Genomic DNA, 27,947 nt, shown 5'->3' with positions numbered 1-27,947 from the left:
AGGGTTCTTTTAAGCTATGAGCTCAACTGATTTACTTAATTATTTTGGAAAACCAGATCATAGATTAAATTTATCATGAATATACAAATGTCATAAAACATGTCAGTGATTGTGGCATTGTAGTCAGAGAGACCTCTTAGACTGAACACAGACTAGGCACATGAACATGGGTAAATCACTTAACATTACCACTCAATATTCTTGGGTAAATCCCAAGACTGGAAGTTGCATTGGTGGAGAGTTTTCCTATTAGGAGTTCTAACCTCCCTTTGGCTTTCTAGCCATATCCCCCTTTATTCCAATTAAACTGGTCTGCTCACCATGACCTGAATAGGTTTTTTATCTTTTTGCTTCTGAGACTTTTCTTAGAATTGCAAAAGTCCAGCCCCTAAATTCTAAGCATTTTATTCATTTTTCAAAGCCCAGATTCCAGTCTACCATTTCTGTGACGTCTTGCCTGATCATGCCATCTGGAAGAGACTTATACAACTAGTAAGTATTTTACCAAAATTACCTAATCCTGGCCCTTGGCAACTAAGTAGATTAACTGATACCCTTTCCTCTAGCATTTTGCTTATGCCTCCCATCCCCAATATTGCCTCATTCTCTAGTTATTTGTGTCTACATGCTATGGCCTCTACAAAATTCTTGAGGACAGAGACCTTATCTTATTCATCTCTTAGCATGTCACACATGGGCAGCCAGTGGACTCAGTGGATAGAACATTAGGTTTGGAATCAGAAAGACTCATCTTCATGAGTTCAGATTTGACCATAGTCACTTAACCCTGTTTGCTTTAGTTATTTGTAAAATGAGATGAAGAAGGAAATGGTAAACTAAGTATCTCTGCCAAGAAACCCCCCCAAAAGGGGGTCACAAAGAGTCAGACATGACTGAAATGACTAAAAATAACAACAAAAGTATCTCACCATGATAGAATCACAGAACGTTAGTTAATGCTGGATGCTGGAGATTGGCTGTCTCTTGCCTCAGACCCTTCGAGCTACTTTCCCCATCGGTGAATTCTTCCTGGAATGTCCATTTTGGGAAAAAGGTTAGGCTACCCATCTCAGCCATTCTCTATTTGCCACATTTAGCCACCCCAGTCCTGAACAGGTACATCATTCCCTCCCTCCCTTTTAAATTTCCTTTTTATATGATATCTTCCCCCATTAAAATAGAAACTCTTTGGGGGCAGGAATTATATTTCTTTTTATTTTAATTTGTATCTCCAGAGCTTATCATAGTGCCTACTTGCAGTTAGAGTTTAATAAGTGTTTATTGGTTCTTGTAATTCTCTACTGAAGGGGATCCCATACTACTTCTATCTTTTAGGCAGTCCATTCCATTTTTGGAATCATGAGTAAGTTTTCCTTAATATCAGGTTGAGATCAGCCTCTTTGCATCTTCTATCCTTTGCTTCTAGTTCTGTCCTCTCTGGGAACTATCTTCAAGAGACAGTTGTCCTATTTCTCTTACTTCTATTCTTGAGCCTAAAGTCTCCTATTTCTTCCCTGGGCTCTCATATGACATGATTTTGAGTCCCCTCACCATTTGATTTGCTTCCTCTGGTCTTTTTCCAGCTTGCAAAGTTCTTTATTGACTGTCTCATGCAGAACAAAATAGAGCATTCTTGATGTGACCTAACAAGGACAAAGTATAGTCAGTCCATCAGTTGATAAGTGGTTCTTGTGTATTGTGCTAAATACTGGGATACAAAGGAAGATAAAAACTCAATCCCTGCCCCCAAGGAGTTCACATTCTACAGAGGAAACAAGTTAATAAATAGACATATACAAGATAAATACATAGTAATAGGATCTAAATAGTTAGCAATGATTTCCTGTTGCAAAAGGCAGGACTTGAAGTTTTGAAGGATGCTTGGGAAACCCAAAGCAAGAGGTGAGAGGGCAGAGTAGGAACTTGGCTTTGCTGCTTGCTATCCATTAGCCAATCACCTTATTATTTTTTATTGGCATTTAGTAGATATTTATTATTAAATGAATCAAAATAAAATTACACAGTTTATTTTTCATTAATAAAACTGTAAAAATGCACATAAAATAATCTGTGAAAAGTTGAATAGAATACTGTTATGATTACTTGTGAATAGTTATAACTGTTTCTTTCTGATTCCCAATTTGTATTTCTATTACTCCCTAGATATGACTTTTATTTTTATAAAGCCTTTTTATTTTCAAAACACATGCATAGTTTCCAACATTCACCTTTGCAAAACCTTGTGCTCCAATTTTTTTTTTCTCCCTCGCTTCTCTTCACCTCTCCTCTAGATGGCAAGTAATCCAATATATGTTAAACATGTCACCTTATATTTATGACCCTGTTTTCTTATCTGTAAAATGTGGGTGCTGGCCTAGTTGATCTCTATGGTGTTTTTCCATTCTAAATTCAAGGATTCTGTGAGCCTCAATTATCACCTCTCTCCTTTTTTTACACTATGCTTTATTAAATTAGCTTTTTTTCCCCCAGGTGAATGAATGAATGAAAAAATTTTTATTTATCAATCATCATGTGCCAGGCACTGTGCTAAGCTCCAGGGATACAAATACAAGTAAGCAAAATAGCCCCTGAGTGACCTCAAGGAGTTTATATTCTAATGTGGGAAGACAATATCTGAAGGGGAGCTTGAAGGGAGAGTGATGCATACATACTTAGCAATCCAATCTGGAACACCTGGGATGTGGTGTGGTGGTCTGGTTCTGGCAGAAGAAAACAAAAACTCACATAAGGAGCCCTAGGTCCCAGGGGTAGTGTCTGAATACCAATGGGAGGAGATGAATGAGCATGGCTAGAGTTCAGGCAACATTATTTGGAAATGTCTTGAAAGTGGAACAGTATCCTGGTTCTGGGATACATAAGGGGAAAAAAAAAAAACCCTTTCCTGTTGACTCATATTGAGTTCATAGTCTGCAAAAACTCCATTTTGACATTTTGATACATTTTGGCACAAATTATACCTTCCTCATCCTGTAACTTATGTGGTAGATTTTTTAAAATTTAATATATAATACTTTAGACTTATTCCTATCAAATTTTACTTTATTGGATTAGCCCCCTAGTTTAGGTTTTTCTTTTTTAAAAATTCATTATTAAATTTTATTTTTAATTTATGGAATAAAACAATCATTTCCATAACTTAGTATAATAAAAAACATAATTGCACATGAAACTGCAAACTTACTATATACAACTTGCTATTTCTTCAAATACACAATAAAGTTACATGTAAATTTTTTTTCTTCCCAACCTCCACAAAGATATAAAATTAGATGTAACCCTAGATAGTAAAAAAATAAATACCCCAATTTAAATAATTGCAGACAATATAAAATACCTGGGAGTATACCTGCCAAAACATTATTTAGTTTTTTGAGATTTTTTTTAATTCCTATTATGTTATTTAATATATCAACTATCCTATCCAGCTTCATCTCATTTATACATTTGATAAATATTCTGTCTATTTCATTATCTGGGCACTTGATTTTTAAAAATGCTACACAAGATCAATGGCCAAATCCCTGAAGGTACTATACTAAGGAGTTCTCTCCTGATTGACAATGATCTTTTTGATCTAAGCATTCAGTCTGTTTCAAATCCACCCAACCATGCTGTCATCTAGACCCTATCTCTGTATCATGTCCACAAATACATCACAAGATCTTTTGCCAAATGTCTCAGTGAAATCCAGCTAGGTCACATTGCAACCCTGACCCACCATTAACTATCTTAAAATAGAAAGTGAAGTTAGTCTGGAATGATTTGTCCTTGAAGAACCTGTGTTGCTTATTAGAACTTATCATGTCCCGAAGTGTTCAAAAAATCATCACTCTAATAATATAACATAAAATCTTACCAGGAATGGAAGTTGTTATTATAATATGAAGAGACTGAGTTCTGAAAAGTCAGTTCCTTTACCCAAAAGGTTGTTATTGTTGTTTAGTAATTTTTCAGTCATATTCAATTCTTCATGACCCCATTTGGGATTTTTTTTTTGGCAGGGATACAGCAGTGATTTGCCATTTCCTTCTGTAGCTCATTTTACAGAGGAGGAAACTGAGGCAAACAGGGTTAAGTGACTTGGCCAGGATCACATTGCTGGTATTTGTGTTCAAATTTGAACTTGGATCTTCCTTTCTCTAGGGCTGGTGCTCTATCCACTGTGCCATTTAGCAACAGCTAGGAATGGGACCATGTCTCTGTGATTCCTGGTCTAGTATTCTTTCTATTTTATGCTACAGAAGACATTTGATAAACATTTGTTAAATGAATAAATGACATGAATGTATGAATGAATTTATCAAGACTCCATTAGCTGTTACAAAGTTTGACTGAGATTAGCCAGACTTCTTCTGTTTACTTTGTTAGAGCTACAAAGATCTTCGCATTGATTTCCTTTGAGTCTGAGAAAATCACAAGCAGTCCAGAGGAGAGAGGTCAGGCCCGTAGATCCCAATAAGGATTTTCAATTTATAATGATATGGAAAATATGCTTTAGTGGAACACAGAGGGGTATGCATGAGAAGACTATGTTGGTAAATGTAAATAGATTTCTTTAAATTGGTTAATAAGCCTTCTTTGCCCTTCCATTTACCTTGAAATGACTCTTGTGGTGTCTATACTTGGAATATTCTTTGAATGATAGTTTGTAGGTCAGGAAGCCCAGCATAGTGTGTGAGTCCCAGGGGACACTTGCTAACTACTGCTGAATAGGCTTAATTGGATGCAAGCATTGTTGGAGTGGTAAGTTTTGCTTTACTTTAATGTTTAACTAGATATCCCTGTTTCACTCCAATGAATCATTCCAAAAAATGAACCATCCAGACATGTCATAAGATCATATATCTGGAGGTTGATGGGACCTCATAGGTCATCCAGTCCAAATCCCTCACTTTACAAACAGGGAAACTGAGGCACAGAGAAGTTAAATGACCTATTGCATTTTAAGGTTGACTGTATGTAATGCCTTCATTTCTCCATAGACTTTATTCTTGACTCTTAAGACTTCATTCTCCATCAGAATCTCAGCAGCCTTCCCACTCAAGAAGCCCATCGCATCTTTGTAGCCCCTTCCCCTCATTTCTTGGTTCCTTGAAGAACTTCCATTTTAAGGAGATTAAGCAAAGTTTCTAGGTTAGCTGTGTTAATGCCTTTTTTCCTCTTTGGGTTTCATTGCTGATTCTCCAGTCTTTTCCCCTCACTATGCCCTTTACAGCTAATCCTCCCGTCTTTTTGTACTTCCTTTTAAGTATTGTCTTCCCCTATTAGATTGTAAACTCCTTGAAGACTGTGCCTGAATTTCCCTTTGTTTCTATCCCTAGTACTTAGCATAGTGCCTGGTATGTACTGTGCACTTGTCTCAAGATCTTTGTTGTCCTCCATTTGTGATCATGTCCAATTCTTTGCGATCCCATTTTGGAGTTTTCTTGGCAAAAATACTAGAGTGCTTTACCATTTCCTTCTCCAGCTCATCCTACAGATGGGGAAATCTGAAGCCAATGGAATTAAGCCAAGACCACACAACTAGTAAGTGTCCGGAGTTAGATTTTGAACTCAGGAAGAGTCCTGATTCCAAGTTTGATGCTCTGTTTACCTAGTGGTTCAAGTATAACACAGTTGGTAAGAGACAAAGGCAAGATTTGAATTCAGGCCCTCCTATTCTGAATCCAGTGAGCTTCCCACTAGTCCATTCTGCTTCCCCTGAACTACCATCAATCAAAGCAAATACAATCCCTTACTAAAGAGCACAGACAGCTTTTAAGTTTCCCAGCCTTTATATTTGCTCTCCCTGGCATCTTTTCCTTTGAGAAAAAAAAATCATGCAGCATTAATTAGATTGGAAAGAGAATTGTAGGTCATATCATGGAACCCCTCATTTTTTTTAACATACAGAAGAATCAAAAGACCCAAAGGGAGATTTGGAGTTTGTACGGTTATATTTTGAAGAAGATGGTAATAAGATTTGATAGGAAAGAACTGAATTTGAATAGGGGTAGAAAAACAACTGGATAGTGTGGGATAGTAGAGTTTTAGAGCTAAATTCTGAAGGCTTGAATTCAAATCTTGGCTTTGCTACCATGTAGCACTGAATAAGTCTCAATGCTTGGTATGCATGAAGTATCTACTAATTGCTTTTTGATTATTTTTTCTGGACTTCATCTAAAGTCTTTTCCATATCTCCATCTATTTTTTATATAAAGTTTTTTTTTAATTTTCAAAACACATGCATAGATAGTTTTCAATATTCACCCTTGCAAAACCTTGTGTTCCAAATTTTTCTTCCTTTCTTCCTACCCCCTCCCCTAAACAACAAGTAATCCAATATATATTAAACACATGCAATTCTTCTATATATTTTCACAATTATGCTGCAGAAGAAAAATCAGATCAAAAAGGAAAAAATGAGAAAGAAAACAAAATGCAAGCAAACAACAACAAAAAAGTGAAAATACTATGTTGTGATCCACACTCAGTCCCCACAGTCCCTTCTCTGGGTGCAGATGGCTCTTTTTATCACAAGACCATTGGAACTGCCCTGAATCACCTCACTGCATCTATTTTTTTTTTTTTTTTACCAGATATGTGATTCATTGATTTAGGGAGTTACTGATGGGGAACCTATTCTATTAATATGGATTTCTCTGCAACTTTTAGTTCTAGAGAATTACCCGTTAGTAATTTTTCAGCTGTGTCTGACTCTTTGTGACTGCAGTCGGGTTTTCTTGGCAAAGATACCAGAGTGGTTTGCCATTTCCTTCTCCAGCTCATTTTCAAGATGAGGAAACTGAGATAAATAAGGTTAAGTCACTTGCACAGGGTCACACAACCAGATGTGCCAGAGGGAAGAGCTGAAGGCAAATCTTCCTGACTCTCAGGCCATCTCTCTTTCCTCTGTATTACTCTAATTCTCAGTCTATGATCCTATGAAAGAAAAGACTCAGAAATGGCGAAAAGCCATACTGCTAGTTAATGGAGAGGGAATGAGAACCCTGGTTTGTCCTGATTCCTAAACTTAAGCCAGTTGTGTTTCTACTATGCCAAGGTGATTAATGGGCTAGGTTTGCCTGTTGGAACAGTAAAAGGCTATGCTAGGAAGCAAATTCAGAAATTATATATAGTCCAGGTGTGTGTAAATCGTTTTAAAGCAAACTCTCAGTGACATATTCTAATTGGAGACAAGAATAGGTGGGATGATTCATTGACTTCAGCAGTTGTTTCACTTTGCTTCCCCCTCCCCACCTCCCTATCCCCAAGCCATTTTTCAGAGTTGCTAAGAAAGGGATGTGAAGTCGACTCTGATTTTCACTGCTTTTTATTTCCCACCTTCCAAAGGAAGTGCTAATGAATGGGAACTGGTCAGAAGGTGGATAGCAAGGTAGGAGATGTCAAGTGAAAGGCACTGATTATCCATAAAAAGCAAGATAAAAATAATTTTGAATCATGAAAAATGAATTGTGTTCATTTCTTTTTGATGTGAGGAAGACTGAAAGATAATGATATCTAGGATGGCAGAAACAATATGGTATAGTGGTAAAAGCCTTGAAATCTATATTGGAATCCGGGTTCCAACATAGATTAGTTGTGTATCCTTTGTTGTCATTTCAGTCTCGTCTAATTCTTCATGACCCCATTTAGAGTTTTCTTGGTGAAGATACTTGCCATTTCCTTCTCCAGTTCATTTTATAGGTGAATAAACTGGGGCAAACAGATGACTTGGCCAGGATCACACAATAAGTGCCTGTGGCCAGATTTGAATTCAAATCTGTGCCACCCTACTGCCTTATGTATCCTTAGGCAAGCCATTGGGCATTCTAAGCCTCAGTTTTCACATCTGTAGGATAAAGATAATAATATTCTCCAAGCCTCAGTGGGATCATTTGTAAAATGATGGGGTTGGACTGACTTTGCTCCCAATTGAATAATCTTACAACTTGTAGTAATTGGGTCACAGGGATGTTGGGCAAAAAAATCACTTTGTAAAATCTCAAGGCTTTGTAGATGGGGACTATCATCATGTGTTTCAGATTATATGGATTTATCATAGAATTGTTTAATTGTTTTTAATGAAATAAGAATTTATGTAGGTAGAATTTGCCCCCCCCCCCAAACCAGTGTTCTTTCCATGGCACGAGACTATGCTAGATTAGAGGCTTCCTGGGATAGTGAAAGGCCAGACCTAGAAATAAGAAATATCTTATTGGATGAAAAATGACAGGAGGAGGTCTTTTTTCTCTAATGGGGTGCATGTACACAAAGCTATTTTTTACAGAGACAATCATGTACATGGCTAGATTGATATTTAAATTTTGTTCTTATATGTTTGGGGTCTCTTTCTGGATTTAGGTCTCAGTGTAGAGAGGGGTGGAGGTGATTCTAGCCTGACTTGTTGTTCTTAGCCAAGCCTGTTTGGAGACTATCTAATCATAGGACTGATTCCCTTTAAGGTCTGGGGCCATGCTTTCTGAAAATACTCCGACAGACAACTGGTGGGTGCTTTGGCTACACAGTGTAGAGTTGTTGGAGTGCCAGCTCCAGAGGAATGCTGTGCTTCAGGTCTTGGTTTAAAATGGTCATGAAATGTATTCATGGAATTAAACAAGAGCCGAAAGCAGGATGTGCATCTTTTTCTCCTTTTAGATTCTGGAAGACCTCTGCCTTTGAAGTTCATTACTTAGTATCTATGGTATCTTAGGTTAGACATTTAACCTTTCTCAGCCTCAGTTTCCTGATCTGTAAAATGGCAATAATAATACTGTTGTTGCTTACCTCACAGAGATATTGGAAGGATAGAAATGCAATCTGTCATTACCCAGGTAGCCTGTTTCTTGCCCTAGGGAATTTGAAGAATGAAAACTTCACCACTTACTTTGCATAAGAATAAGGGCATAATTTATGATGTATATGTTATATATGTATGTATGTGTGTTTCTATGTATATATGCTCATACATGTATACAGCTATATATGCACATGTATACAACATACCTATATATACCCACATATATGCATACCTATATCTATATGTGTGTGTGTGTGTGTGTGTGTGTGTGTGTGTGTGTGTGTGTTTATGTGTGTTTATGTGTTTATATCCTAGGATTTAGAAGGAAAATTCTGGCACGGAAACCCAAAACTCTGCTGCTGCTGTTGTTACCCCAAGTAGATGTGAGCTCTTTGAGTCGAGTAAGGATTATTTTTTCTTAGCACAGAACATAGGATGTAATAGCTGCTCAGTAAATGTTTATTGACCGACTATCCTAGCAAAATAGAACTAAGTTAATCCTGGGCGTTAGTCATAAGCTTGTTGCCTACATTAAGGCCCACTTCATGCATGACACTGGTCCCACACAATGCTCGAAAGAAGGTAAGGCAGCAAGAATATAGAGAAGAGCCCTGTACTGAGAGTGAATACTGGTTCTAATACCAATTTTGCAGGTAACTGTGACTTTGAGCGAGTCACTTTTCATCTCAGAACCTGTTATCTCCCTTGTAAAATGAAGGGTCTTATATTTCCTTCTCCATTTCATTTTACAGATGAGGAAACTGAGGCAAACAGAACTAAGTGACTTGCCCAGGCTCATACAGCTCATAAATTCTAAATTATTAGTAAGTTGGATTTGAACTCATGAAGATGACTCTAGGCCCAGCATTTCATCCATTGTACCACTCTTAAACTTATGGCAACAATCATTTTGGGGCAACAAAGCAGACTTATAGATAAAGGCAAAGGATAACTCACATTTTCATCATGTTTCCAGACTTACAAAATCCATTCATGACAACAATCAAGTGGAATAAATAGTGTAGAAATCCCATTTTGCAGATGAAGAAACTGAGACTACACAAAAGTGAAATGACTTGCCTTAGATGCTGCAGCTAGTTAGATTCTAAACCCAGATTCTCTAAATGTAGTGTCCTTTCCATGATATCAATTTATTCCTCTATCTATATCTATATCTCCCTCTCCCTTCCTCTTTATCCCAGTCTTCCTCCTTCCTCCCACCCCTTTTTTTTTTCTTCCCTTCCTCCTTCCCTCTCCTTCTTACTCTCCTTAGGTCCAGGAGAAATAGTGACTATTGGGAAGATGATCTTTAAGCTCTAATCTCCAACTATCTGTGATTCTGATGAATGACAGTACTGGGCAAAAATGGAAAAGAAAAAAAAAGGGAATATTCTGACATCACTAACCTTGAACCCCTCTGTGGTTGGGACAAGAGGAGAAAATAAACCTGTCCAGAAGGAGCTTATTGGTTCAGATGATTTCATATTTACAGTTGTTCTACCACTGAATCCCTTATTAGTCTTCTGTTTTTAAAAATCATGTTCATTTTCTAAATGGTAACAACCTCAGCTTAATTATGTGGTGGCTGCTTTAGGAAGGCTTGGACCCAGAATCCTTCAGAGCTGCACTGTCTGGAAGATATTCTGAGGAGACAGGACTCCCAGAGAGATGCTCAGCAACATTTGTTTCTTACCACTAATGGGACTGTAAAACTTGGCCTTCCAAGGGCTATGGGCTATTGCTTCAAACCTGCTGTGAGATGGGCTCCTTTTCTAATTCACACTGCTGGAAAACTCTTTTAAGTTTTAAGGGTATTGGTTGAATTGCCAGATTCTTTTAAAAGTTAGTTTGGATTCTGTTTTACTGGCCGGTTTGGAAGAATATTAAATTAAATTAAATTAAAACCAGGTCTTCTCCTTCCTTACCAGTCAAGTCCTGTATGTAGTTTACCTAAAGGGATAATTTTCCATTTATTAGGATCATGGCATCATAGATCTAAAATGGGAAGGACCTCAGAGATTATCTAGTTCAAATTTCTCATTTTACATATGAATAAACTGAGGCACATAGAGATTAAGTGACTTGCCCAAAATGATAGAAGTCTGGAGCATCAGAGACAGGATGCAGCTTGGTGTAGGTCAATGGTTTTTGGTCTCAGGACCTCCTTATATTCTTGAAAATTATTGAGGACTACAAAGAGTTTTTTGTGTATGTGGGTTATACTTATCAATATTTACCACACTAAAAATAAAAAGATCTTAAAGTGGTTTTGACCTCAGAGACTTCCTGAAGGAATCCTAGTGATTCCCAGCATCCCCGGATATCACTTTGAGAACCATGAGTATAGAGGATAGAGGAATAAAACCAGGGATCATTTCCTCCCTCACAGTTAAATGTGTGACTGCAAACATGTCTCTTTATCTCTCCAGTTTCCTTATCTATAAAAGGAACTTAATGCTTTCTAAGCCCTCCCGCCTTTAAATTTGTCATTTTATGCTTCCAGAGTCTTTGATCATAATGAGCACTTGAACAAGTTATTATTTTTCTTCTTGCTAATGTCTATCTGAGTTGCTTTCTTTCTTCAGTGGAGAATCCTCATCCACAGAACCATCACTACCATGGGAGTATCAATCAACTAGACTAGCATTGATTAGGTATTACATGTATACCAAACAGTGCTGAGCACATACATTAACAAGAAAGACAGTCCCTGCCCTCAAGGAGCTTACATTCTACAAGGGATATAATACATATAAAGGTTACTGAAAAGTAGAAGGGTGAGATAAAGGAATTCAGCATCTAAGCATGCTAGAGAAAGTCCAGAGTATGCTGAGAGAAAACATGACAAAGTTGGTCTGGATCCTTTTTTTTTTTTTCCTCAGTAGTATTTTATTTTTCCAAATACATGTAAAAATCACTTTCAACATTCAATTCTGTAAAATTTTATGTTCTAAATTCTCCCCACCCCCTCCCTAAGCAATCAGATTTAGGTCAAATATATGTTTATCCTTTTAAATATGTTTCCATATTTGTCATGTTGTGCAAGAAAAATCAGACCAAAAGGGAAAAACACTATGAGAAAAAAAAAAACAAATGAACCAACAAAAAGGTGAAAATACTGTTTCAATCCATATTCAGTCTCCATAGTTCTTCTCTCGATGCGATTGGCATTTTCCATCCCAAATCTATGGGAACTGCTTTGACTCACTGCATTGTTGAGAAAAGCCAAATCCATTAAAGTTGATTATCACATAATCTTGTTGTTATTGTGTACAATGTTCTCCGGTTCTACTCACATCATTCACCATCAGTTCATGTAGGTCCTTTCAGACTTTTCTGAAATCAGCCTGCTCATCATTTTTTATAGAATAATAATATTCCATTACCTTCATATACCAAAACTTGCTCAGTCATCCACTCAATTTCCAGTTTCTTGCCACTACAAAAAAAGCTGCTACAAATATTTTTGCACATGTGGGTCCTTTTCATTTTTAATGATCTCATTGGGATAGACCCATTAGAAGACTTCTGGATCAAAGGGTATGCACAGTTCTATAGCCATTTGGGCATAGTTCCAAGTTGCTCTCTAGGGTTGGATCATTTCACAACTCCACTAATAATGTATTAGTGTTTCAGTTTTCCCACATCCTCTCCAACATTTATCTTTATCTTTTCCTGTCATCTTAGCCCATATGAGAGGTATGAGGTGATACTTCTTAGTTATCTTAATTTGCATTTCTCTAATCAATGGTGATTTAGAGCATTTTTTCATATGACTAAAAATGGCTTTAATTTCTTCATCAGAAAATTGTTCATATCCATTGACCATTAATTGAGGAATGAATTGTATTCTTACAAATTTGACTCTGTTCTCTATATATTTTAGAAATGAGCCTTTATTAAAACACTAGCTGTAAAATTTCTCCCCCCCCCCAGCTTTCTTCACCCCTTCTTATCTTGGCTACATTGACTATGTTTGTGTAAAACCTTTTTAATTTAAAGCAATCAAAATTATCCATTTTGCATTAATTAATGTTCTCTAGTCCTTTTTTGCATAAATTCCTCTCTTTTTTCACAGATCCAACAGGTGGACTATCCCACGTTCTACTAATTTGCTTATTTCCTGACCCTTTTTATGTCTAAATCATGAACCAATTTCAACCTTATATTGCTACAGGTTCAATGCCTAGTTTCCACTATGCTATTTTCCAAATTTCTCACCAACTTTTGTCAAATGATGAGTTCTTATCTCAGAAGCTTAGAGTCTTTGGGTTTGTCAAACACTAGATTACCATAGTCATTGACTATTGTATTGTATATCTAACCTACCCTGCTGATCCATCACCCTATTTCTTAGCTAGTGGTTTTTTAATGGTTTTTGCCACTTTATAATATAGTTTTAGGTCTGGTACTGCTGTGGTCTGGCTCCTTAAACAGAGATCCCAGAAGAAGCCAGCTAATAAGAAAGAGAAAATGCAAGAACCCTCGACTCTAGCTTTGCCCCAGACCCCAGACATATGGGGAGGAATATTCCTTCATTGGCAGATGTATTTCCACAATCCTCCACAATCACTGTTGTCCCTTTTCCTTGTCTCTCTGAGTCTGCTGATTGCTCAGGCAGTAGACAACTGGCCTCTCTCTGGGTAGCTACCTCCTTCCACTATCCTGGCATCCAGGGGGTTGGGGCTTCTTCACTTTGTTGCCCATGCTTCTTTCCCTACCCAACAGTGGACACTTTTCTGCATTGATGTACCTTCTCTACCCTTGCTGAACTGGCTTGGCTTTGGGCAGTCTGGGCTGGTTATGGTAAAATATGGCATTTTCCCCTCATTAATTGGGGCAAGGGAAGAGTGATGTTTTAAAATCATCCTGTCTTCCCCACCCATTTTTGAATATAGAAACAACGATTTAATTGGGGTCTAAGAATACCTTCACTTAGCTTGACTTTTTACGGGGTGTTTTAGTGAAATGTTTAAGGGAGTGTGAATGTGGTACAAATGCTTTCATTGTAGAAGTTGAGAGCTCAGCAAAGCTGGGATGGTCATATCATTACTGCTTTTAGCTCCTATCCAAGGTACTTAGAACACAGTTCACTTGTGAGATCATAAGCAAAAAAAAAAGAGAGACTGAATCGGGCTTTTATTTCCTGTGTCCCAAACCAGTCTTTTCTGGCAAATTTGTACAATTTCTTCTTCCTCTTCTCATTTTTCTCCTTTATAAGGTCTATAAATTTAGAGTTACAAGGAACTTCAGAGGTCATGTAGACCAATTCCCTCATTTTATACATGAGGAAACTGAGCCCTAGATTTTCATGATTGTTCAAGGTCACACAAGGTCACGCATATTTAAACTGAGGTTCTTATGCTCCAAATGTAGCATTGTCACAAGCTGCTTCTTAGCACTGAGCCTTTTCCCAGACTTAGATTATAGGTGGGGATCTCTAACCCATATTTCTAGCTCATCAAGCTTTTTTTCAGTCAAGTAATTTGGAAAAAATCCACCTCCTCCAGGAAGACTTCCCCAGCTAATTGGGAGAGTTGGTAGCTAAATATACAGGCTGCCCTCCTTTTCTAAATCATCAAATCCCATGGATGTAACATGAAAATTGGCAAATGTATACATGACTATTCAAGGAGAAGAGCTAACAGCAAGGAGATCAGGAAAGCCCATGAATTAAGCTTTGAATGCTCTCAAAGCTTCCACAAAACAGAGGTGAAGACGGGGAGCATTCCAGGCGTGGGAGACTGTGCCAAAGCACTGTGAAGGGAGATATTATGCAGAGTTTGAGGATTAGCAAATAGGTCATTTTGGCTGGAACATAGAATGTGGGCTGAGGAATAATATAAAATAAACCTTGAAAGGTGGGTGGGAGCCAGATTGTGGAATGCTTTAAATACCATATTAAAAATTTTGTATTTTATCTTGAAGGTAATTGGGAGCCAGTGAATGTTGGTGAGCAGGAGAGTGACATGGTCACCCCTTTTGTTTAGCAGGATAATTTTGGTAGCTCTATGGAGGATTGGAGAGATAGAGAATGATAGAATGTTTGAATCAAAAGAATATTTAGTTCATTTATCATAATGGGGAACAATACTGGGGAAATTGGGGAAACAAATCGAGGTTCAGAGGTAGTAAAGCGACTTATTCAACCAAAATCAAACAACAAAACTAATGGCAAAACCAGGGCCAGAGTCCAGGAAGCCCAATCTTTTGATTGCACCACAATGCTTCCTCCTACCACTGGAGAGGGCTTCACCACAATCATTCCAGACAGATGAGATGGGCCCTGGGAAAGAGACCTATTTCTCTCCCTAGTGAGAGAAGTCTTCTTAAAGGAAATGGTAGAAACTGCTTAAAGTTTGCATGGTTTATTTTTATTGGTCTCTGAAAACACAGGTGCCACTCTGCATCCCCCTGTAATTCCTTCTAGTGCCTCACATTCCATGGAGGTGAGAAGTGCTTCCTTCTTTTTCCCCTACTGCTCAATCTGCTACAAAATTTAATTTATATCTTCTTTGCCTATCTCTGCTAAAGATGGAGACCAATTCCTCACTCTTATTTTTTGTGGCTTTTGTTAATGAGTCATTCGGTAGACAGAATAGATGTATCTTTTATGAGAATTAAAGAAGATTGTTTCTTTACCGAAGAGCAGTATTGAATCCAGGCTAAATTTTTAGAGATGTTTTGAGTTGTTGAGTTTGCTGTGCCCACATCTAAGTATAAACAAGTAGGGAAACTCAATCTGCAAAACCAAGTTAATTATCATGAGTAGCAGAAAACCACTCTGCTGGTTCTCTTTTTCCCTGACATCAGTACGAGTAATAAATATATGGCTGTAAATAGAACGGCAGGGGAGCTAGCTGTCTTGATGTGAGAGGGCTTCAGCAACCTTCAAATGCATTCTAATAGTATACTCAATTGACATTGAGTCAATTGTCACTTTTGAAGAGAAAGATGAAGAATTTTGGGCTTTGGCCAAGAAACACACTTGTGGTAAGTCAGGGGAGGGCTGTTGTGACATTTGTCTTTTAGTCTCAGGAAGTATAAGTCCTCCTAACTTAGCATCTTGGTCAGATGAGATTATATATGTCATGAATGAGATTTGGCCTTGGTGACATTGATTTAAATCATGGACTGTCAAGGGGGAAAAAAGAACCAAAGGGAGCTTTTTTGCTTTTTGTTCATTGCAAAATAAATATGTATTTATTTTGTCCCATGGGGTGGCTTGAGTTGGGAGTTGTTATTCAGTTGTTCCAGTTATATTTGACTTGTGACTCTATTTGGGGCTTTCTTGGCAAATATACTAGAGTGGTTTGCCATTTCCTAAGTTGGGTTGGGTGAGGGTCTGCCTTATTCTGTGTCTTTATTCTGCAATTCAGGAGCTGTCTGGTCTAGGAACTTCAGAATTTGCATAGTTTGTGTCACATAGTTTATTATCTATCATCTCTTATCATCCTCTAAGAATATGGTGTGGGCTAGTACCATCTTCCCAATTTAACTGAAAGCAATATGAAGATAGGTTTTAGTCCAGAGCTATAATTTGCAATATTTGAGCCCAGCACAACATAAACTATAATTGGCAAGAAAAGTATCCTCAAATCAAGAGCAGCTCTTTAGATGGAAGAGGGGTGGTAGGGAATAAGATCAGGTAGAAACTTATCTGGGGTGAGAAAATGGAGTTTTTGGTAGCTTTCTCTTTTGATTAATTCTTGCTAATTAGATGCTAAACTCTATGTTTCTCTGATGCTAACGGGCTGCAGGTGTCTGTCGTCTGAGGACAAAGTGAGGATTGCCTTACCCTAGTTATGCCTCTAAATATTAAGAATATTAAATCTTAATAGTCTCTTGCTTTTCCAGCAGCCTTTAGCACAGTGACTCATGTAGAAAAGGCATCCAATAAATGTTTAGTTTATTGGTTGCTTTTTACTCATGTGGCTGTGAGAGAAGCACTTTGTAAAAGCACAAATAGTTATTCTTGACATTTACCAGTCATATTATTCTGGGTAAGTGACTTTGAGCTTCTGTTTTTATCTCTGTAAAATGGGACAAGGGAATTAAGAAAATCAAATGATATAGTATTCTTCCTTTGGTAGATTTCTTTTATCCTTTTTTGAAATGCTTACAAGAAAATAAACACTACTTAAACAGAAAGCTCTTCACTAACAAATAATTCACATAATTGAGAAATATCGTGACCTGAAGAAAAGGAAAAGAAAGGTAACACAGCAGAGAGCTTCTTATTAGTGAGGTCTTGCAGCCAGGTGGGACAATATATAGTGCACTGGGCTTGGATTTAGGAAGATTTAGTTCAAATCCAGCCTCAGATTCTTACTAGCTGTGTGACCCTGGACAGATCACTTAATCCTTTTTGTCTCAGTTTCCTCATTTGTCACATGAGCTGGAGAAGTATCTTTACCAAGAAAACCCAAAATGGGGTCACAAAAAGTGAGACAGGATAGAAAATTCTATCAACAACAAGCATTAGTTGATTGTCCTTAGACAACCCTCCTTAGCAACTGCTATTTTCTTTGTCATCTTTAAAAATATAATGGGAGTAAGGTAGAACATTAATACTGATTTACTTAATACTTAAATCAGTATTAATGGAAAGGAGCAATTTTTCACATGGTTCTTGAAAGCTTGCATTTATTCCTTTAAAAATTGCCTGTTTACATATTTTGACTACTTATCTGTTAGGAAATAGCTCTTATTCTTACATATTTGCATCATTTCCATCCAATCCTCATACTGGGGTCTGAGACTAATTTCTTATTGATTTAATGCTTCATCTAGTCATTACAGATTATTCAAGTCCTTGGACAGATATTGTGGAAAGAAAAAAAGTATTGGAAGTCAGGAGATCATATTAACATTATATTAGAGCTAGAAGGAACATTTAGAGTCTAGTTTAGGCTCTGTCATTTATTACTTTTGTGACGTTAGGCAAATGACCTCTCAGTCCCTCTCCTCATCAATGAAATGAGGGATTTGGACTGGATGATCTCTAGTGTCCCTTTTAGTTATGTGAGCCTGTGATTTTGAGATTCTTTCCCTTGTCTATATGCCTTCTGGTTACTTCTCTGTGGAAAGTCATTTCCCTGTGTGGGAAGCAAAGATAGTGAGTGGGAGAAACTAAAAGGAGATGAAATTCCAGTCTCTCCATTTTGCTTCTTCTTAGCAGCTCTAATAACAGGTTTGTTGAGGGAGGAGGCTGAAACTAAAGACAGAAATATGGCTTTTCGATTATCTGTGGATTTTAGTTTCTGCAGTGTCAAATATCCTTTTACTTTGAAACACCTGGTATCAGCAATATATTATGAATATTATACATCTTTATCACTGCCAGTCTGAAAGTTTTTCAGACCTTACCCAGCAACCATTAACCTCAGAGATGGCTCTAGGTGAAATTGTGTACTAGGCAAAGCTTGTATTCAATCCCCTTCCATCCTACAGGAGATCTAAAAGTTGGAATTCATACTTTGCCAATTGTTAAGTGATCTTTGACAGATTACTTCACAACTCTTCCATTTACTTTCCTCATTTGTAAAAAGATGGGGTTTGACTAAATGATGAGTAAGGCTTCTTCCAACTCTTATCTCCTAGGATCTTGAAAATTCCCAAGGAGCTCTTTCTCTAAGATTTTCTCCCCAATGGGAAAAGACGCAAATCTATTTTGAAATTTCCAAGAAGCTGTAGAATATATTTATTAAAAGAGAAACATTTATAGTTATGCTTTTGCTTGTTTTCTCCTCTAAAATACAACTGCAATGCTTCACTGTGATGTGAAGATTACTCTGGGCTATGCTAGTGGAATACAAACTCGAGTTTGTTCTACTCACCTGGAATGGGGAATCAAATACAAGCCATGTGATTGTCCCCTGAAGCCTGATCTCATTAAATCTGGAGGGGTTGTCATCAAAAGCAACCCAACTCTATAATGGTTAGAGTGCTGAACCTCAAACTTGGAGGATCTTGATTCGAATCCCACCTCAGGAATTTATTAGCTATGTGCTATTGTGCAGTTGTGCCTAACTTTTCAAAACCCCATTTAGAGTCTTGTCAGCGATACTGGAGTGGCTTGCTACTTCCTTCTCCAGCTCATTTTTACAGATGAGGAAACTGGGGCAAACAGAGAAGAGTGATTTTCTCAGGTTCACACAGCTAGCCAATGTCTGAGGCTGTATTTGGACTTCAGGTCTTCTTGTTTCCAGACCTGTGGCTCCCTTAAATGCATAGCTTTGATGTACAACAACTATGTGACCCAGGGCAAATCATTTCACTTCTCTTTACCTCAATTTCCTCATCTATAAAATAAGGGAGTTGGATTTAGTGGTCATTTAAGACCCTTTTCAACTGAATCCCTGATTCTGTGTCTCTTTTTGATCATACAGTCCACAAAATCCCCAGACTTGGCCACCACAAGCATGGTGTGGTTGAGATGTGCCTCAGGAGAGCCAAGTACTTACCCCCGATGAAGTCAGAGGTGCTTGACAGAATAAGTTTAGGTTCCTTTGCTCGTTGATTTATTTCCACATCTCCTTCCTGTTCTCTTGTTGCTCCCATTGTGGCTAATTCTTGTTTGAGTTCTCTTGGGCCCAGTCCCAGTGGTTCTGCAGTTTACTCCATCTGAGCTCGGCAGAACAGGCTTTTTTATTTTCCTCCAGACACAGTTGAAATGGAGGCTATAGTTTTCAGAGAAGCATAATTGGTTTAAAATTGTAGGTTTAATAATGATGATGCCAGGCTTAATGTAGTGCCTTTCATCCCAACTACTCAAGTGCTTGACAACCAGTAACTCATCAATCTTCAGACACCCCTTGGAAGGTAGCAGCTGGCAGGGAGCTGTATTCCCATCCCCCCATCTAGGACCCCAAGCCCTAAAGATGAGGTGTTTGAAATCCTCACCTGCCACTGGGGCCCTCTGGAAGAGAGAGAATGGAAGGGCGACTTTCCCTTTTCCAGGAGTGACTTAATCACACTTTCAATTATTCAGGCTCTTATGTTGAGGGCTGGATTTAGTTTAGGTTTAAAGTTCATCACCTTCTAATTTTGCAGGTGGCAAAACTGAGGGTCTTAGAGATCAGTACTTGCATAAGATCACATAGAGTTAGGTCACAAGGCTGAGATTTGAACCTAGGTCTTTTGACTCCAAAGTCAGTGTTCTTTTTGCTTTACTATTTGGCACAATTGTATAAGGTTAAATAGGATTCCTTGAAAGATACTGATACAGATAAATGTGATTACTTATGCTTTTATTAGTTCTTTCCCCCTCTTCTCTCTCCTTCTTTGGTTCATTTTCTGGTTGGAGGGCAAAGGAAAGAAAAAAGAAATAAGCATTTATTAAATAACTACTAAGTGATAGGCTCTGAGCTAGATATTATCTCATTTGATTTTAAAAACAACTCTATGAGGCAGGTTCTGTTATTATCCCCATTTTAGTTAAGAAAATTCAGGCAGACAGGGCATAGAGGTTTATTTTGTTCTCTAATAAACACAGCACTACCATGATCACTTCAATATCAACTATAGCAAGAGGAGACAAGATCAGAAATGTTAAATAAATAAACATAGACAATGACTTACTCAGAGTCATATCACTAATGAATGTCTGAGGTTGCATTTGAACTCAAATCTTCCTGACTCCTGGTCTGGTGCTCCATCCACTGTACTACCTCACTGCTTTTATGGAGGATAGGGAACAGCAGATCTGGTCAACTTGTGAAGGCAGTGGAGGTGTAGTAGAAAGAGCACTGATCTGGGTGTTGGAAGATTTGGACTCTGCCATATTCTATCCATAGGACTTTGGGCTCATCCCCGTCGTGTTTCAGAATCTCAGTTTCCTTTTTTATACAAAGAAAAATAATTCATTAATTATTATTAAGGGTCTACAATTTGCAAGGCTCTGTGTCAGATGCTGGGTCAAGGAGCTTACATTCTCTTGGATAAAAATTCCTTCCCTGCCTATCTTACATTGTTATTTATGTGGCTTAAACAAGACCATATATATGAATGCTTTATAAAGTGTAAAATCATCTGCAAATCTCAGATAGTAATCCTGGGTAAGAGGTTCGATAAGAGTCAAAATTGAATATAGTAGCTAAAATGAGTCTTCGAGACTATTTCAATTTTTGAATCTTCTTGTTCCTTCTTACTGTAGCTGATAATGAATTGGCCACACTAGTGTTGTGCTTATTAGAGAATAAAATTAAGCCCTTCTGTAGCTTCATCTAATTTCATGTATCTATGGAAGTACTTCCTTCAACAGCATTTGGTATATTTTTTTAAAAATCAGTAAAAATACCAATCTGCATATGTTATATAGTAGGCTGGATTTGACTTGGATAAGAGAGGGCTTGTTCAGCAGAATCTCTGTGCTTGGTGTTATAAAAAGCATGGCTTTGCATCCCATGGTAGGATGCTGGTATTATATGATGTGGTGTCTTCTGCCAGCAAATTAGAGACAGCCCTGCTTAAAGACCAGTTAATAGAAGCCTATAGTCAAACCAATTGCTTAGTGCTTTCTTTTTGTAGGTTTCCCAGGATACACCCTTTGGACAAACCACAGGAGTTTTTTCCTTCGTGGTCTTGTGGCTGGTCTCTTACAGGCAACAACCCATGTATACTGGTTTCTGGACTGCCTTTACGTTGACCACTCCCTATAATTGGCTTTTTATTTGTGTTTGAAGAGTAGGGAAAGGTATCATGTGACAGGAAGTTTTGTGGGTAGGACCAGAAATGTTAAATCTGAGGTAAAGGTATTTGAACCATCTGGAGTTGATGTTTGCATGAATTATTCTGGTGTTTTTGAAAAACAAACAAGCAAAAAACTGCAGCAGAGGATCTTAAGTTTGAATTGCCCCTTTTTAAAAAGAACCTCTTGAGGGCACTTATATTACAAGAGTAAATTCTCTTGCCTTGTTTTCGGTGAGTGTTTTGACTGTCTCCATTTGCCTGGTTCAAATGTGACTAGAAATCAACCACTTCAGACCTTTGACCATTATACTATCAGGTGAATTTTGTGCAGTGAAGTACTCTCCGTGTTATATAATCCCATCCAGTTTGTTTCCAGACTCCTTAAAAAAAAAAAAAAAAAGCAACAACCCAAAAACCCCAAAAGCCTTTTGGTTTAAAATTAAACAGAAAGAAAAAATGAGAGGGCAAACCACCCTTTGTTGACCTTTCAGAAGCAGTATGGAACATAAGATTTTTTGTCTCTTTTCTTCTTCCTCCATCTTTCTGTCCCATTTGACTACCTTCCTCACTCTTTCCTTTTTTTCTGCTCTCTCAAATAAAACAATAGCTTTCAAGTGACTCTTCTTCAGATTTAAAACACGTAATCTGGCACCAGCCTATTTTCCAGTTTAGGGATACATTATTGCTTTCTACATACTCTGGTTCAGACACACTGTGTCCATCCCTCATCTTCCTGCCTTTGCAGAGTCTATTTCCTATGCCTGGAATGCATTCCTTCCTTACTTCTACTTCTTAAAAGCATCTAGATAATAGAATGAATCTGGAATCAGGAAGGCTGGAAATACTCTGATACTTAATAACTGCATGATCCTGGTAAAGTCACTTTACCTTTATTTAGCTCAGTTTTCTGAACTGGTTGGTAATTGTCCTTCATTCTCAAAGAGGATCAAAGTGATATCATTTTGTTAAAATCAAGTTACAGTGTATCCACCTGTGGCTGATCAGACCATCTGAGCTCAGAACACTCTGCCACAGGTTGAACAAATAATCTCTGTGAACTTTTGGGAGGGCTTCTCCCTGCACGTCTTGAATTTTTTCTGAGCTAATCAAATTCTGCTTTGCTCATAAAGCACAGCACCTTCTCTGATGAAGGCACAGCATGCTAGGTTGTCCCCCATGCCATAAAATTAAAGAGACCTTGGGAACGTCCTTGTATAGCTTTTTTTGACCACCTTATAAGCTCTTGCCATACATGAGTTCTCCATAAAACAGTCTTTTTGACAAGTGTGCATTTGTACAATGCCGTCAGCCCAACAGAATTGTCGTGCTTTCTGCAGTAGAATTGGAATACTTGGCAGTTTAGTTTGAGAAATGACCTCAGTATCTGGTACCTTCTCCTCTCCCACAGTTTCCTTCGGAGCCTTCCGAGCATTGAGCTAGCCCTGGCAATGTGTGTGTCAATCTCATTATCAGTGTGAACATCCCTGGAAAGTATACTGTCAAGGTAAGAAAACTTATTTGAAGCACTCAAAACTTCTCCATTTGCTGTAACTGAGGGTTCTGCATATAAATGGTGTGATGCTGGCTGTTGGAACACCTGTGTTTTCTTGGTATTGTTAGACCAAAATTAGCACAAGCAGCGGAGAATCAATTCATACTTTGTTGCATCTCAGCTTTGGAGGCTGCATTGCTCAATCATCTGAGAAAGAAATCCTGCACCAACACTACTTCCCCTTTAGTTTTGGCCTTTCCAGGTTGCAGAATTTATCCTCAGTGCAGAAGCTGACTTTGAGGCCATGTTTGTTGTTAATGAAAGTATTTGACAACAAAGCTGAAAACATCATGCTCAAAAAGCATGGAAGCAAGCACACAGCCCTGATTCACTCCACTGGTGACTGGGAAAGCTCAAGAGCACTGCCCATTGTCCAGAACCAGGGCAAGCATGTCATCATGAAAATGATGCATAAAAGTAAGCAGCTAGTGGGCAGAGCTCTGGGCCTGGAGTGAGAAAAATGACTCATCCTTGGGAATGCAAATCTGCCCTCAAGACACTTATTAGCTGTGTGGCCTGGTATGTCATTTAATCCTGCTTAACTCAGTTTCCTCATCTGTAAAAGAAGCCAGAGAAGGAAATGGCAAACCACTCCAATTCTTTATCAAGAAAATCCCAAAGTGGGTGATGAAGATCAGACAAAATTGAAATGACTGAACAACAATCTCAACTATTAGCAACTACCTTTCAGGGTTATTGTGAGGATTACATGAGCTGAGGTTTGTAAAGTGCTTAGCACATGTTTTTATCCAGTTGTTCCAGTCGTGTCTGGCTCTTTGACCCCATTTGGGATTTTTGTGACAAAGATACTGGAATGGTTTGCCATTTCCTTCTCCAGTTCATTTGACAGTGAAGAAACTGAGGCAAATAAAGTGACTTTTCCAGGGTCACATAGCTAGATTTGAAGCTAGATTTGAACTCAGGGGGATGAGTTTTCTTGATTCCAAACCTAACTCTCTATTCACTGCACTACCTAGCAGCCCCACAAGTATTATCTTCATTTTATATATCATTTTATGGACATATCTCTAATGATTCTATATCATTTTAGCGATAAGGAAATTGAAACTCAAGGTAACACAGTTTATAAATGTCACAGGTGTGATTTGAATGTAGAAGTCTGTTCATTCTCAACCGCGCTGTTTCTGAGAAGTATGTTTTGGTGATGGTAGTAGTAGAGTTGGTGGCAAGAGTCAAGAGTAGGAGGCAATTGTGTGTGTCTCTGTGTGTGTGTAAGTTCAAGGACTGGATTAAGGTAAGTACTTACATTGATGTCCCTGAATGTTTAATGGGAAGTTGGGGACACCATAAAGTAAACAATTTATTTTACAATTTCCTGAAAGCTAGTGGTTTAAGAGTCAGTTAGGTGGCAGAGTAGAATCCAGAAAATTCATCTTCCTGAGTTCAAATCCAGCTTCAGATATTTATTAGCTGTGTGATGCTGGGCAAGTCATTTAACTCTGTTTAATTTTTTCATCTGTAAAAAGGGTTGGAGAGGGGGCAGCTAGATGAATAGAGTACCAGCCCTGAAGTCAGGAGGACCTGAGTTCAATATGGACTTAGACACTTAACACTTCCTAGCCATGCTGTGTGACCCTGGGCAAGTCACTTAACCCCAATTGCCTCCAAAAAAAAAAAAAAAAAGATTGGAGAAGGATATGACAAATCACTCCAGTTGCCAAGAAACCTCAAACGGGGTCATGAAGTGTTGGACACATTTGACATGACTGAACAACAGCCTATAAAATGGAGATAATAATAGCAATAAAAAATGACTCAACAACAAAGTGATTTAAGGATGGAGAAAGAGAAGCTAAAGAAGGGTCCTATATCACATATAATAAGGAGCTTGGGAAATTTACCATAATAACAAGCATAGACTTTCCCTTCATCCTCACATAAATTTCCATTGTGGTTTCTTGGGAATATAGGCCCACCGCCAGTATATGAGCAAGTGAAAAATTAGGAACATTTTATGTTGGAGTCTAGGAGATATGAGTGTGTGGATGATAGATGAGACACCAAAGTTGAAGTAATTATGTTAGGAAAAAAAAAAAAACTAAATTAAAAAGCATGTTTAAAAATGAATTTTATAGGCTTTTATCTTTTTCATGAGGAAGGAATAACTTCTGTTTGGGTAAATATAAGTCAGTAGCAGAGATTATATGGGGACAAGATAGCTCTGTAACTGATGCTTCTCGGTGCTTAATGTGGTGAAAGGAAAATAATATTTTTAAAATACAGGGGTTCTTAACTTGGGGCACATGAATTTTTTAAAAGAAAATATTTTGATCCTTGTATTTCAAAGTATTTTCTTTTGTAATTCCATGTATTTTATTATTTGTTTTTAAGAATATTAGTCTGGGAAAGGGGTCCAAAGGCTTCACCAGACTATTACAAGGAGTCCATGACACACACAAAAATTAAGAAGCTCTTCTCTAAGAAAAGGAGAAGTAGATTTTCTGTGTTCACTGATTTCATCCTGTCTTCTCTTGCTTCCCTCTCCAACACACATTGAAGTTCCCTTCAAATAAATGTCTTTTTTGAAATCCTCTCTTTCACTGTTGGGAAAACTGGAATGGCAGAAATTAGATATGGATCCACACTTAACACCATATACCAAGATAAGATCAAAATGGGTCCATGATTTAGGCATAAAGAATGAGATCATAAATAGATTAGAGGAACAGAGAATAGTCTACCTCTCAGACCTGTGGAGGAGGAAGGAATTTATGACCAGAGGAGAACTAGAGATCATTATTGATCACAAAATAGAAGATTTTGATTACATCAAACTAAAAAGTTTCTGTACAAACAATACTAATTCAAACAAGATTAGAAGGGAAGTAACAAATTGGGAAAATATTTTTACAGTTAAAGGTTGTGATAAAGGTCTCATTTCCAAAATCTATAGAGAACTGACCCTGATTTATAGGAAACCAAACCATTCTCCAATTGATAAATGGTCAAGGGATATGAACAGACAGTTCTCAGATGATGAAATTGAAACTATTTCCACTCATATGAAAGAGTGTTCCAAATCACTACTGATCAGAGAAATGCAAATTAAGACAACTCTGAGATACCACTACACACCTGTCAGATTGGCTAAGATGACAGGAACAAATAATGATGAATGTTGGAGGGGATGTGGGAAAACTGGGACACTAATGTATTGTTGGTGGAGTTGTGAAAGAATCCAACCATTCTGGAGAGCAATTTGGAACTATGCCCAAAAAGTTATCAAACTGTGCATACTCTTTGATCCAGCATTGCTGCTATTGGGCTTATATCCCAAAGAAATACTGAGGAGGGGAAAGGGACATATGTGCCAAAATGTTTGTGGCAGCTCTTTTCGTAGTGGCTAGAAACTGGAAGATGAATGGATGTCCATCAATTGGAGAATGGTTGGGTAAATTATGGTATATGAAGGTTATGGAATATTATTGCTGTGTAAGAAATGACCAGCAGGAGGAATACAGAGAGGCTTGGAGAGACTTACATCAACTGTTGCTGAGTGAAATGAGCAGAACCAGAAGATCACTATACACTTCAACAACAATACTGTATGAGGATGTAGTCTGATGGAAGTGGATATCTTCAACATAAAGAAGATCCAACTCATTTCCAGTTGATCAATGATGGACAGAAACAACTACACCCAGCGAAGGAACACTGGGAAGTGAATGTAAATTGTTAGCACTACTGTCTATCTACCCAGGTTACTTATACCTTCGGAATCTAATACTTAATGTGCAACAAGAAAATTGGATTTACACACATATATTGTATCTAGATTATATTGTAACACATGTAAAATGTATGGGATTGCCTGTCATCTAGGGGAGGTAGTAGAGGGAGGGAGGGGATAATTTGGAAAAATGAATACAAGGGATAATGTTATAAAAAAATTACTCATGCATATATACTGTCAAAAAAATTTTATAATTATAAAATAAAATTAAAAAAAAAAAAAGAAAAGAAATCCTCTCCTTCATTCCAAGCACTGATTCCTGACTTGGCCAACCTACAAGCATTCTTTCTTTTTTCTAATCTCTTCTGCTGTTGGAACTCTATTATATACTTAATGAAAGCAAAAGTTTTAACAATTAGCTGCATGCCTTTCTTATTATCTCTAATGAACTGCAAATTCCTGGAAAGCAGGGACTATTTTATATATTTTTGACTCCCCAATAACTAGGGTAGTGCATTGTATTCAGTCATTTAATGAATATTTCTTGAATTGGATTGTTTATTAAATTGAAGCATTGTTCAACCCAAGCAAGAGATTTCCAACTTTTTCCTAAGTCTGGATTCTAATTTTTACCTCCCTACTAGATCAATTCCTGTCTAATTCTTTCTTTCCCCTTCATTTGTTGTTGTTCCATTACCTTCAGTTAAATGTGATTCTTCCTGACCCCATTTGAGAATTTCTTGGCAAAGATACTGGAGGGGTTTATGATCTCTTTCTCAAGTTCATTTGATAGATGAGGAAACTAAGGTAAACAGGGTAAAGTACCTTGCCCAGGGTCACACAGCTAGTAGTGTCTGAGGTCAGTTTTTAACTTGGGAAAAGCAGTCTTTCTGATTGTAGGTCCAGTACTCAGTGCACTATGGTACCACCTAGCAGCTGGCTCTCTCTGTCTCTTTCCCTCTCTGTCTCTCTCCCTCTCTCCTCTTTATAGGAAGCAGTTATTAGCCCAGGGTTTTTTATTTTTATGCCTGCTTTGTATCCTGAGTCAGGGGGAGGAATTTTAGAATGGCCTTTCAGGCTAACATATGTATTCTGTAGATCTCTTCTGTTTCTGAGGATGCCTTTGACTTTTTTTTTTTTTTTTTTTTTATGATGCTCATTGTTCCAGCTTCTGTCTGCCTTCTTAATGCATTCCAGATGTGACCACC

At 37.8% G+C, this 27,947-nt stretch overlaps 1 protein-coding gene across 9 annotated transcripts in view; it reads left to right on the top strand.

Annotated features, from left to right (window-relative positions):
• The window catches only part of PDZD2 (PDZ domain containing 2), a 499,259-nt gene that overhangs the window by 85,802 nt on the left and 385,510 nt on the right, over nucleotides 1–27,947 (top strand). For 3 of the 9 annotated variants that reach the window (XM_074279476.1, XM_074279478.1, XM_074279469.1), the window contains exons 2-3: nucleotides 422–492; nucleotides 22,902–22,997. The exons of 1 other annotated variant lie outside the window; for it this stretch is intronic. The gene's annotated coding sequence lies outside the window, so the exon portion shown is untranslated. Of the gene's footprint in view, nucleotides 1–421; nucleotides 493–4,843; nucleotides 5,155–5,488; nucleotides 5,548–22,901; nucleotides 22,998–27,947 lie in introns of those variants that run through there. 5 more of the 9 variants (XM_074279477.1, XM_074279472.1, XM_074279470.1 and 2 more) reach the window with 4 other exon arrangements.

Source organism: Sminthopsis crassicaudata, chromosome 1 (genome assembly GCF_048593235.1).
Source record: "Sminthopsis crassicaudata isolate SCR6 chromosome 1, ASM4859323v1, whole genome shotgun sequence".
Lineage (NCBI taxonomy): Eukaryota > Metazoa > Chordata > Mammalia > Dasyuromorphia > Dasyuridae > Sminthopsis > Sminthopsis crassicaudata.
Note: the sequence above shows the minus strand (reverse complement) of the source record. Positions and strands in the feature narration are given on the sequence as shown.